This window comes from Lissotriton vulgaris, unplaced genomic scaffold, assembly GCF_964263255.1.
Source record: "Lissotriton vulgaris unplaced genomic scaffold, aLisVul1.2 SCAFFOLD_275, whole genome shotgun sequence".
NCBI classification, from domain to species: domain Eukaryota; kingdom Metazoa; phylum Chordata; class Amphibia; order Caudata; family Salamandridae; genus Lissotriton; species Lissotriton vulgaris.
Window position 1 is genome coordinate 892,512 of NW_028252092.1, and position 13,417 is coordinate 905,928.

Sequence of the window (13,417 nt, forward strand, 5' to 3'; positions counted from 1 at the left end):
CCAACGTCTCTACAGCTAATGCTGAACCCCAACTCTCTTCCTCCAGTCACACAGTCTCTCCTGAGAGCCTCCCCCCGGCCCCCAAACTACTTCATCCGTCTCCCTAACTATTGCACTCTCCGATGACTTTTCTCCTCCAACCCCCAATGTTTCCCCAGACCACACTCCTATCGCTGTTTCCCCCTCCCCAGAACCCCCTAATTCCCCTCATTTGACCCAGACCCCTTTTGTACCCTCTTTGAACTGCAGTCCCCCCCTACACCTGCTGTCGCTTACCCCCTCCCTCATCACGGCTTAGCACCTTCTCAAGCCCTTCCTCTGAACTCTAGGGGCCTCATTTATGAGGCTGTGCGTCACTTTTACGCCGCCGGTGCATCACTTTTTGTGACGCACCAGTGGCGTAAAAAATCTGCCTTGTTGCGTCATATTTACAAAGTGACGCATCTAGGTAGATGCGTCACTTTGTAAACCCCTGCGTCACATTATACCTGCGCCAGTATAATGTATGCAAGGGGGGCGTTTTGATGCAAGAAAGGGTCATGGAAGTGACGCAGTGGAATCTATAAGATTTCACTGCGTCACTTTTAGGACACAAATGCGTCAATTTCTTACGCCTGCCTCACAGCAGGCGTAAGACTGATGCAGGCCCTTTCACATGGGGCTTGCCCCATGTGAAAGGACACATTGCTGGAGTTGCGTCACTTTTGTGGCACACTCCAGCAATGCGTCACTTTTGCGCCATACAGGTACGTCAGAAATACTGACGTATCTGTAACTCCTTGCGCCATGATGCGTCATACTGTAAATATGACGCATCATTGGTGTCGCAAGGAGGGTGCAGTGAAAAGTGACGCATCGCTGTTTTCACGCAGTGATGCGTCACTTTTCATAAATGAGGCCATAGGAATGTCCCGAACTCCCCATCGGACATCCTTACTTCTTACAACCCAGACTCTCCTCCTATCCCCCTTCCTGAACTGTCTCCTTCCCCTCACACCAGGTCTTCTCGACCAATACAGAAGCCTTCCTTCCCCCACCCCTTCCCTAACTGCACTCTCCCTCACCTTTTAAATTCAGACTCTGTCCAACATTGAACGCAATCTCACAACCTTTATGACTGAACTCACACGACTGAGAGAAGATGTCCACTGCCTCTACTCCAGATCCCTATCTAACCGCTCCAACTCCGTTGACCCTAGCCCTCAACACTTATCGAATCCTCAACTATGGAACACCACTCCCTTTGGCTGCCGTTCTCATAGGCCCCACCGCACATCGAATCACCTCACCGCTTCTGACCTTCATACCCTCTGCAACACCTACCCTCCTATCTCCTCTAGTAACGTTCCTCCCCCTCCTCACTCCAACATCTCCATTATTTTGGAGACCAGCAGATTCCCCCCTCTCCTGTCTCCCCCAGTCCCCCTCCCCAACGCACCACCATCCATTCACGCTTTCCCCTCACAGACTTCCCTAAACCCATCTCCTGCATTCTCCCTAGATCCAACATTCCTGTCATTGCAGGTACCACCAAATCCCCACCCTCTCCCGTCTCCGCCAGACCCCCTTCCCAACGCACCACCATCCATCCACGCTCTCCTCCCACAGACTTCCCTGAACCCCTCTCCTGCATGCTCCCTAGCTCCAACATTCCTGTCATTGTAGGGACCTCCAGATCCCCACCCTCTCCAGTCTCCCCCACCCCAACGTACTACCATCCATTCATGCCCTCCCCCCAAAGACTGTACTAAACCCCTCGCCTGCATGCTAGTGAACTGCTGTTCGGCTGTCAGGCATGCAACTGAAATTTCAGAAAACATTCTTAAAGAAAACATCGACATAGCCTTCCCCACGGAAACCTGGCTCAATGACCACTGTGCTTCCAGCCTTGACTTACTCTCTCCCCTCCGCCCCCGGGTTACTCTATCATTAGAGAAAAGACAGGACAGAGAGAACAGGGGGTGGACTAGCGATTATTTTTAAAAATGAACTCCAACTTTTCCTTGTCAAACATCCTGACCGCAATACCTTCGAATACCTTGAAACCGAACTTAAGTCTCAAGGATTCCCCCCGATTCGACTGCACAATATCTATCACCCACCTGGTGACCCACTCCCCTTCGTCGAGGAACTATCCAAACTTCTAAACCAATCCTCTCTCTCTAACACCAAAATCTCTTCCTTGAAGATTTTAATCTCCACTGGAACATGACTGATGACTCCTCAGTCCACCTCCTCACCAATCTTCTTGAGATCAATGAACTCAAACAACTCTGCCACTCTCCCACCCACTCCAAAGGAGCCACTCGTGATACCATCATTACCAGCAACTACTTGGCTTCCCTCTCTGACATCATACCCATCTACTGGTCTGATCATAACCTCATTCTGTTCTCTTTCGCATACATTGACCCTTCCCCCCTCACCAACAACATTAAAGTCTCAAAGTGGACCAGAAATCTTAATCGAATCCCCCCTGCTGAACCTGAATCTAAACTCCAACCCCAACTTCTGCTCTCCCCTCTCTCCCTAAATGCTAATGAACTCACTGAACATTTTAACAAAACCGTCATCGATGTCCTAGACCAAATTGCCCTGTCCAAACTTAAAACCCTAAGAAACATTCCATCTAAATCATGGCACAATTCCAACCTCAATTTTGAAAGGAGTGCTCTTAGACTCGCTGAAATAACATGGAGACAACAAGCTTCCTCCGCCCATCTTGCTCTCCTCAGATCTGCCAGAGCCACATATAAGAAATACATTTTCTCGGAAAAGGCCTCCTTCTTCCGTACCAACTCGATCGAGCGAAAAATTGACCCAGAGAGCTGTTCAGCATAGTTCGAAACCAAACCTCCTCGGCCCCTCCAACCCTGATGGCCACAACTGACAAATACAAAGAAATTGCTAACTTCTTCTCCGAAAAAATAGCCATTATAGACCAATCCTTCCTAGCATCTCCATCACATCCCCTATCTATCGATGTCTCTACTTCTCAACCTCCCTACCTATCAACTACCCCCTCCTTCCTCCCTCCTGACGCTACCCCTCCGGACTCCAATATTTCTACCCCTCAGCCTAAAAACAACGCCTCCTGGCTCAATTTTCACCCCGTTATGGGAATGAAGTCTCTAACATCATCTCCAAACTTAAACATTTCTCACACACCAAAGACCCTCTTTCCCGCTAACCTCGTTCAGGAGCTGAAGGACATCCTTGCTCCTTACTGGACCTCAATCATCAATTTCTCCTTTACCTCTAGATGTATCCCTCCCTCCTTCCCTCCAACTCGGACAAATCACTTCTATTTTTTAAAATCCCAATGATGACCCTAATGACCTAAATAATCTCCGCCCCATCTCCAACCTCCCCCTCCTTTCTAAAGCTCTTGAAAAATGTGCCCTTCATCAACTGGACAAACGCATTGTCTCCTTTAACCTACTTGACTCCTTACAATCCGGATTCCAAAAAGGCTGCAGAACAGAAACTCCCATACTAAGTATTGTTGACAACATCCATCACTCCCTTGACAATGGAAAGACGTACCTACTCATTCTCCTTGACCTCTCTGCAGCATTTGATATGGTTAACCACCCTGCCTTACTTAATACGCTCAAAGTTAGATTTGGCCTTAATGGCCTGGGGCCTCATTTATGAGGCTGAGCGTCACTTTTACGCCGCCGGTGCGTCACTTTTTGTGACGCACCAGTGGCGTATAAAATGTGCCTCGTTGCGCCATATTTACAAAGTGACGCATCTAGGTAGATGCGTCACTTTGTAAACCCCTGCGCCACATTATACCTGCGCCAGGTATAATGTAAGCAAGGGGGGCGTATTGACGCAAGGAAGGGTCGTGGAAGTGACGCAGTGAAATCTATGAGATTTCACGGCGTCACTTTTAGGACGCCGTTGCGTCCAAATCTTGCGCCTGCCTCATAGCAGGCGTTAGACTGACGCAGGCCCTTTCACATGGGGCTTGCCCCATGTGAAAGGATGCATTGCTGGAGTTGCGTCACTTTTGTGACACACTCCAGCAATGCGTCACTTTTGCGCTTACAGATACGTCAGAAATACTGACGCATCTGTAACTCCTTGCGACATGATGCGTCATACATTAAATATGACGCATCAGGAATGTCGCAAGGAGTGCACACTGAGAAGTGACGCATCGTTGCTTTCACACAGCGATCCGTCATTTCTCATAAATGAGGCCCCTGGTACTTAAATGGTTCTCCTCCTCCCTACACCACAGAACTCAGCAAATCAAAATCTACGATTGCCTCTCTAATGCCACGCCCATCTTCCTAGGTGTCCCTCAGGGTTCTATTCTCTCCCCCTCGCTCTTCAACCTCTTTATGGAGCCTTACCATCATTCTAAAACAAGCCGGTATCAACTATCACCTATATGCCGATAACACCCAACTTTACTATACAATCAGATCCCACTCTGATGTTCTACACCTTAATAACACCCTAAAATCCAATTCTGGTTCCACTCTAACCATCTCAAACTTAACCTAAAAAAAACGGAAATCATTCTCTTCTCTCCAAAAAACAACCCTCTTCCTATCCAAAGATGTATCTCTGACTTTAATGCCCTCAATTGTCACCTCACCTTATCTAGCTCAGAAAAATCACTTGGCATCACCATTGACAACAGCCTAACACTTGAGACCCACATAAAAAATTCGATCAAAGGAGCGCTCTTCACCCTACGCCATCTCAAGAAAATCAAACCCTTAATCCCAGCTGATGACTTTAAATCGGTCGTCCAATCACGTGTCCTCTCAAAAATGGATTATGGTAACGCCCTCTTCCCCGGAGCCCTAAAAGTTCACCTAGCCCCACTCAAATCTGTGCTAAACCTAGCGTCCAGACTGATCACTGGCTGCAAACGCTTCAACCACATCTCCCCAGCCCTTAAGGCCCTTAAATGGCTGCCCATTGCAGGCAGATCCACCTATAAGATGGCAAGCATTACGCACAAAGCCCTTCACCAAAAGCCCCCCTTTATCTAACTGATAAACTCCACAAAGCAGGATGTGCCCGACCGTTGAGAAGCACCAGAGCCCTCCTCCTCATCCCACCCCTGACAAAGAAGAAAACCACTCAGCCTCTCTCTTTCTCTGGCAATACCCCCAGCATATGGAATGTCCTCCCCAAAGACCTGCGCTGCAACCCCTCCTACACCAGTGTCAAAAAAGACCTCAAACCTGCACTTGCTCAAGAAATATTGGAGTCCATAATCCTTTCTTTCCCCTACTTTTCCCTCCCCTTCCTCCTTTTCCTCTCCTTTTCCCTACCTGCCTTACCTCCATCTCAGGATACTATATACTACACGTCCACTTGTACCCATTTATTTATGTTTCTTTTCCCTCTCGCGGCGTCATTTTGTCTATTTGTATTTTGCTACTTGTTCTCCTCAATCGAACCTATGTTATCCCCATGATCCGAACAATTGAAATATGCCTGTATTATCTTCACTCATGTAAAGCACTCTGATACCACCGGGTCCAGCCAGCACTATACAAAACCTTCAAAATTAATAAATAAAGTGTGTGCATTGCGTGTGTGAGAGTAGAATAGTAAAGAGTTGCAATTCTGCAAATTGTCATTTATTTTCCCTTCATTCTCCTTCAGGCGTGCTATTATGGCACAATCACCATTGGGACCCCACCTCAGGCCTTTAGGGTGATGTTTGACACAGGGTCCTCCAATCTCTGGGTACCGTCCATCCACTGCAACAGTCCTGCCTGCAGTAAGTATGTGTACGAACATTGAACAGTCAAGGGTCATACCGTCAAGCCCTCATTTTATGTTACTCTTTATCAATGCTACTTCTTGAACCGCAGACACAACCACACACGCACTCCCAAGCACACACACACATGCACACACACACCCACACATAGACACACACATGCACACACACACACACACATGCACACACACACACATACAAGTGCAAACACACACACAAGCACACACATACACACACAACACATGCACACACACACCCACACATAGACACACACATGCACACACCCACACACGCACACACACACACACATACAAGTGCAAACACACACACAAGCACACGCATACACACACAACACATGCACACACATGCACACACATGCACACACAAGCACACACACACACAAGCACACACACACACAAGCACACACACATGCACACACACCTATACATGCGCACATGCACACACAAGTTCATTCACACATGCACACCCATGCATACATGCACACACCTACAGACGCATACACAAAAACACACACACACACACACATGCACATATATTCCATGTAACAGAATTAAAAACAATTTAAGCTGTGCTGCGTGCTTTCTTCTACCTGGCAGACGTCCCAACCATGAAACATACACACATGCATGCATGCACACACGCATAAACACACACATACATTCCATATATTGAAATGAAAAACAATTTAAGCTTTGTTGTGTGCTTTCTTCTACCCAGAATCAGGCTTAACAATACAAAGCAACACACATACGCACACACGCACACATGCATGCATACACGCACACACTTACGCAGACATTCTATGTAACAGAATTAAAAACAATTCACAGATCAATGGGGAGAAAAAAATATCATTTAGCAGTTACACAAGGATTGTTGTGCAGAAGTGTCCACTAGAAGGTACGCGTGCATCAACAAGATTCACTTGAAGGCCTTGGAGCGAAGAGCGCTTACAGAGTCTGGTGTGGATAAAGCCAGGTCTGTTACCTTGAAGGGTGAATGCTCATTGTCTACTAAGTGTTTCCAGTTGCATTAGCAATACTAGCTTGCTTGTGTTTGACGTGTAATCATAAGAATGTTCTCACAAACAAAATGTGGGGACAGAACTCACATTCAAACAATTTCAAAGGACCTAAGGGTAAGACAGGGATTCTGCTACAGCCCAACCTGTATTTAGGATTGTACATTAATAACTTAATAGTCTCTTTAGAATAGCCAGCATCCTCAGGAGTGCTACTAGAGAATGCATTGATTAGTACCTGCTCAACACAGATGGTCTTTCCCACTCACATAAAGCTCTTAAAAAGAGATGCCTGTTACACAGAGCTGGAGCACGAAGCGCTGAAAATAAGAAAAACTATCACCAATCCAAAGCGATGGTCTTTAGAAGAATCCGAGGTCAAAGAACAACCAAAACCAGTTTCTGGCAAAGGAGGACATCTGATCAATTAAACCTGGGGCCAGATTTATCAAGGTTTTGTGTCAAACTAGTGCCATGCAGGGGGGCTCAAGGGCGCTGCGAAACCTAAGTGAGATGTATCACGCACCTCAAGCCCACTTTGTGTGGCCCTGCACGGCTGGATACATCTGGAGTAACACAATATACATCGCTCCCTTGCATTACTCTGCCCCAGGGAGACATTCCATGGATCGAGCGTGGGAGTTCCAGCGCATCCACCCATGGATTTTGCTGCATTCCCAGATTTATAATTAGTGGTAGACCTGGCATTGTATCAACATTTGACACCTCCCCAGGTAAGGCAATGTGAGGAGAAACATCTTTATTTCTCCTTGTGTCTTCCTCTTTCTACCTGTGCTTCCTTCTGCAGCATACATCGAAAGAAGAAAATGCCTCTATGGATTGTTTTTGTGCACGAAGGTGTTCCTGCCTACAATGCAGGCACCGTGGCACCATGACGCAATAGTGCCTGCATTGGGGCTAGGCATCCAAAAGTGAGCCAGCACTAGGAAAGGACAGGAATGTGCCGTATAATGTTAAATATGGTGCATTCCGGCCCTTTCCCTTTCATGCAGCCCAGCACAGCAAGGTAGCTCGCGGCGCTGCATTGATGAACACACGATAAAATATAGGCCCTTGGACATGAACTGACTCCAAGGACAAGGGAAGGAGTCCACCTGTAAAACCGTGGATGGAGATTTTTGGGGATGTCAAAGCAGTACCATTCTAGGACAGAGACACCTGGCACCCCACACATCAATGGTTAAGCTAATGGGAATCAAATCGAAGAGAGAACAGACAACTGCAGGTCGGATTTGTTGAAGGCCCAAAGGAATGCTTCAGATGATGCAGACTGAGCTGAGTTTCAAGGAATGCGAGAAACCGACTGGTCGGGGGGAAGTCAGTGATCAGGAGAGACAGGCAGAGTCTGAAAGAAAGAGGAAGTGATGAGACAAGAAAACAGGGTGGTCAGGAGAGAGGGCGAGACAGAGTAGGAACAAAGAGAGATAGAGAGAGAGCGGAATGAGAGGGGACAGGATAAGCTAGAGAGATGCAAAGAGTGACAACACATTTGGAAGAAGAATAAGAGGGAAAGACAGGGATAGAGAATTGCGGGGAAGTACAAAGAGACAGTGAGAGGAGATAGACAGACAGGAAGTAGAGAATGGGGCGAGGAGATTACACATTATGGAAACTAGAACGAGACGGAGAGAAAGCAGGATATAGAAGAAAGGAGTCAGTGAAAGGGAGAGGGAGATAAAGATAAATAAAGACAGGGAACAGCAAGAAAAGAAAGAGAATCAGAGGTGGAGAACAACAGAGTGAAATAAAATGAGAGACAGAGAGATGGGGGACTAGCGAGAGGCACAGAGACAAATAGGGGCATAGAAAGAGGGGGCTGAAGAAAGAAAAAGAGAGAAAAAGACCTATAGTAAGAGAAACAGTGTGACGCCCGCACACTAGCACCTAGAATCCAAAATGTAGGACTTTGTTTGGATGGTTACATTATGACCACGCCTCACCTCAGTACTTGGTGACTGTGCGCATCCAGCGAGGCGCAGGTTTTTAAATTAGTAGCCTGATTACAATCTTGGTAGATGGGTTACTGCATCACAACGGCGATGGATAGCCAAGCCGATGGGATTTATATTGTGGCGTATGCGATATCCGTCACCGCTGTGACAGAGGAACCCATCCTTCAGGATCGTAATCAGGCCCTCAGTGGTGCAAACTTTCAACACTCATGACTCCCTTCTTGCTCCTGGTGTACACAGTTATCAGGATTTGCACCATCCTTGAACCCCGAATACAATTACAGTTTTACATAGGGATCGCACATGCTAGCGCAGCCCCTTCTATAATTCAGAACATCAAGTGCAATCCTAGCGCTGGTGTGACATACATGGAGCCAATTGGGGTCCACTCACAGGTAAGGGTGGCAAGATTCACCAATATGGAATGATCTCGAGGGTGTATAAATGAGGGACTCTTCCTCCTTGGTATCGGTCCTTATTACAGATGCAGGTGTAGAGACAAAGAGTCCAATGAGAGGCCCACTGGCTAGAGGTTCTACAGAGTCAATGCAGCCATTGCTGCACCACTTAAAAATGCAATATAAGGGGCCGTGGGACATCCAAGGCAATCCCCTTCAAGCAAGTGCAGTCAATCAATACAACCTCCTCCAGGGGGGACTCTGACCCTCTTTGAAAGGCAGGCCACTTTACTCCTGCAATGGAAAAGGCAGACCAGAGGCTTAAAATAGCCAGCCTGGGGGGTGTGGCTTGGCTAGCCATCATGGCGGACATGTGCTAGGTGAGGTCCGTCCAGCCCTCTGCATTATCCTACGGATATCCTGCTCCTCCGGCTGCAACATCCACACAGGGCTCCCCCTGTGGTGTAGAGACTTGGTGTCGCTTCCAGGGGCAAATCTGGATATCCTGCGGCGGCAGGGTGGTGACTTTAGCCCCTGAGGCCTTGCGGCGGCGCTGAGACCGCGTACTTGAGTGAGGCCCTGCCTGCGATCTTGGAAGGGGGAGGAGCCGCGGCGATTGATCTGTCCGCCTGGTTGAGCTGAATGGGGCTTTTGTCTCCCTCACGGAGTCTGTCCTCGGCTGAGCTCTAATTCCTCCACTGTGCAGGGCCCCCCCTTGCTCAGTGATCGCATCGGATCACAGGGGTGAGTGGGCAGGATCTGGTGCCGCCTGGTGTGGATTCCGCCATTTTGTGCCACCCGGGCCGTGGAGGGCTTGGCCCCCAGTGGTGCAGTGGATAATCGTTTTGGCCAGGTGCCCTGAAGATAGAGCTCCTATGAGTTGGTGGCATAGTGCCTGCCCTGTGCAGAGTCCTGGGGCGGCGGTGCTCATATGCTTATTGCTGGAACCTGCAGGTGACATGGGGATCGCGGGCCGGCAAGGGGCCCTCCCCTCGTAAGCTTGGATCACCGGAGTTGACCCGTTGACAGAGGACGGGTGTGCCATCAACGAACCACCTGGTGAAGGTGGTGGGAGGGAACACTTGGTCCGTCATGACGAGAAACAGGCCCGGGGTGGCTCATCCAAACAGAGCACACTGGATACATTTGCTTGTCCTGGGACCCCCGCGGCAACAGCATCAGGTGTGACCCAGGGAGATGTTCTGGACAATGCCGCTCTCCTGGCTGTTATTACTCAGTCCAGGGATGCGCTTGATGTCAAAATCGGAGCTGTGGGATCGGACATTCTATATTGCGCCAGGACCTGCGAAATGCTGTGGCATGCATAACGGACACTGAGACGAGAATCTCCGGAGTGGAAGACGCTTATCACCACCTTGCAACAGCGAGTTTCGTCCTTGGAGAGCACCCAGCGTGGCCTGGCGTCACGGGTGGAGGATGCGGAGGGCTGGGCAGGCTTTGTTGGTTTTCCACAGAGGTGTGAGTCCGGAGATATGGAGAGGTTCCCTATCCAGTGGTTGGAATGTTGGCTGCCTCCAGAATCCCAAGTGCTTCGTGGTTGAGCCTGCCCATAGGGCCCTTATGCAGAATCCCTAGCCGGGGGCTCGCCCGGTGCCAGTGATTGCGAAATTGCTTAATTATCATGACAGAGACGCTATTCTGAAACAGGCCAGGGCCAAAAAAACCCTGAGGCATGACAATGTCTGCATCCTGATATTCCCTGACTTTACTAAACTGGTCCAACAGTAGCTGCAATCATTCCTAGTGGCCAAGGCACTTCTGCATGAGCTCAACTTCCGTATCCATTGCTCTATCAGGCTCGGCTGCGGGTCATTTATCATTCTCCCCAGAGGAGGTGTTCCAGTGGACGGACAAGACAGTGCAGCCGCGCCCTCACTCGCTGCCTGGGAGAGACTCTGATTCGTCCTCGAGTGGAGTGGATAGAACATTGCCTAATGTCAAGGGGAAGGGGTCTAAGCAATCCAGGTCTAGAAGGAGGTCCAAGTCAGGCAATGCCTCAGCACGAAGGGGTTCTGCCGCGAGACACGCGGCACCAGCTGATTAAATTATGATTGTGTTTATACATTTAAAGCCCACAGGTACTTAGAGCTGGCAGGAGGAGCCCGAAGATGGCCTGTAAATCTGTTAGACATTTACAGTTAGGGACAGGGGCCAGAAGACGATGGGCTGTGAGTTGGGGATCCATTGGCGGGAGAGGGGTGGTACCTTCTGTTGGGGTCAGCCTGCTCTGCCCGCCGCGACAGATACTTCACTGTTATTGAGGTAAAGGGAGGGGGGTGGTGGTTGGTTGGGTTGTTCAGGGGTGTTGTTGTTTTGAACCGCACTATTCAATGACATGTTGGAGCCTTGCAACACTACATATCTCTGGACACCAGCATTCTACATATTTCTGAAGCCCTCACATGGCTGCTCTACTGGGTGGACCGTTGCATTCCATGGGGTCCCTACGTATATTGAGCTGGATTTTCAGGGGGGCACTTGATAAGATTAAGTGTGGAGCAATCCTTAAGCAAGCAAAACACGCTGACGTTCTAATTTTGTAGTAGACGCACCTCATGGGGACGAAGGCATTGTGTTTCCAACGCTTTCGGTACATACAAGTGTTCCACTCTGGCTTTGTGTGAGGGTCCTGGAGAGTCGCAGGTCCTCATTCATTGATGAGTCCCTTACATTCATGCTAAGACGTGGGGCGACATGCAGGGCCTATACATCTTCCTCCAAGGCGCTGTGGGAGGTGAGTCTGTGATTTTGGGCAGTGGCTACGCCCCACCACCACTATCTTGGGGGCTAGTGGAGAAACTTGTGACCGTGTGGGTGGACATTCCTGAGTGCCTGGCGGTGGTTGGTGGGAACTGGAATTATGTGGTAGATGTTGTCCTGGATTGGTGGGGGCCCGGTGGGGCCCCTGTGGCTCACCACCCCACCAAGCTTCACTCCCCGGTGGTAGGCCAGGATTGGGTAGATTCGTAATGCAGGTTACATCGTGGAACTCGGGGATACACTTACCTTTCAGCGGTACACAACTCCTTCTCTCGCATTGATTGCATCTTTGTCTCCCGGGACATTGCTGGCAGCATGGTTGAGGCGGACATTCTCCCCCATGGGCTCTCGGATCATTCACTGGTGGCCATTACTCTGCACGGTGGACTGGCAATTGTGCCGTTCCAGTGGCGCCTCTCCACATGGAATCTTCAGAACTAAGATTACAGGGATCGTATGGACGAAGCCGTTGACCAATATCTATCCCATAATGTGGGGTCGGTGTCTGCCGTGGAATCCCTCTGGGAGGCAATGAAGACCACTCTTCGTGGGGTGGACTTCTCCTTTTGTGCTGCGGCCCGTAGAGATTCTTTTATTCGGGCAGAAGCTACACTCTTGGATCTGGAGGGGCGTAGCAGGGAAGAGGGGGCGGCTGATTCGCCCCCAACTGATACACGCGCAACAAAGCTACTCATCTCTCCAGCTTGACGAGGCCCATTAGGCTTGGCTGGCAACCCGGAGTAGGATACACCAGTGGGGAGACAAATCAAGTAAGCTATTACACAGATTGTGTAGGGGTGCTTCGGGTTCCCTTTGTTCTTCCGGGCATTGTCGGACCGGATGGGCTGCCCATATTGGATCCATCGGCTATAGCAGAGAGTTTTGCGGTGTATTATGCAGACTTATATACTCCCAGGAACTGTCTGCCAGTGTAAGTTATAGGCCAGTTTTTAGATGATCTTCCGCCTCAGGCCCTCTCTGACGAGGTCAGTGCTGAACTGGACCACCCACTCACTGAGGACGAACTGGGTTCTGCTCTATGGGAGCTGCGCCCTGGGGAAGCCTCTGGTCCCAATGGTTTTCCGAACGAATTCTTCAAACGGTACTTCCTCTGGCTTGGCCCTCTCTACCGTACAGTGGTGGAGGAATCCAGGGAGCTTCCTCATTTGCCTAGTGATTGGCGGCATGCAGAGGTGGTGGTCTTTCATAAACCCGGTAGACCGCACGAGCACCACGCGTCTTATCGTCTCATCTCCCTCCTCAATGTCGAGGCCAAGGTCCTGACCAAGGCTTTGGCCAACCGTCTTCGGCCTCATATCTCCTCCCTGGTACATCCGGACCAAGCTGAGTTTATGCCCCAGCGGGCGACCCGTCAAAATATCTGCATAGCGCAAACAGCTGTTGCAGCAGTTCGGGGCCTGGGGTTCGTGCAACACTATTGCTCGCGGACATGGATTGTGCT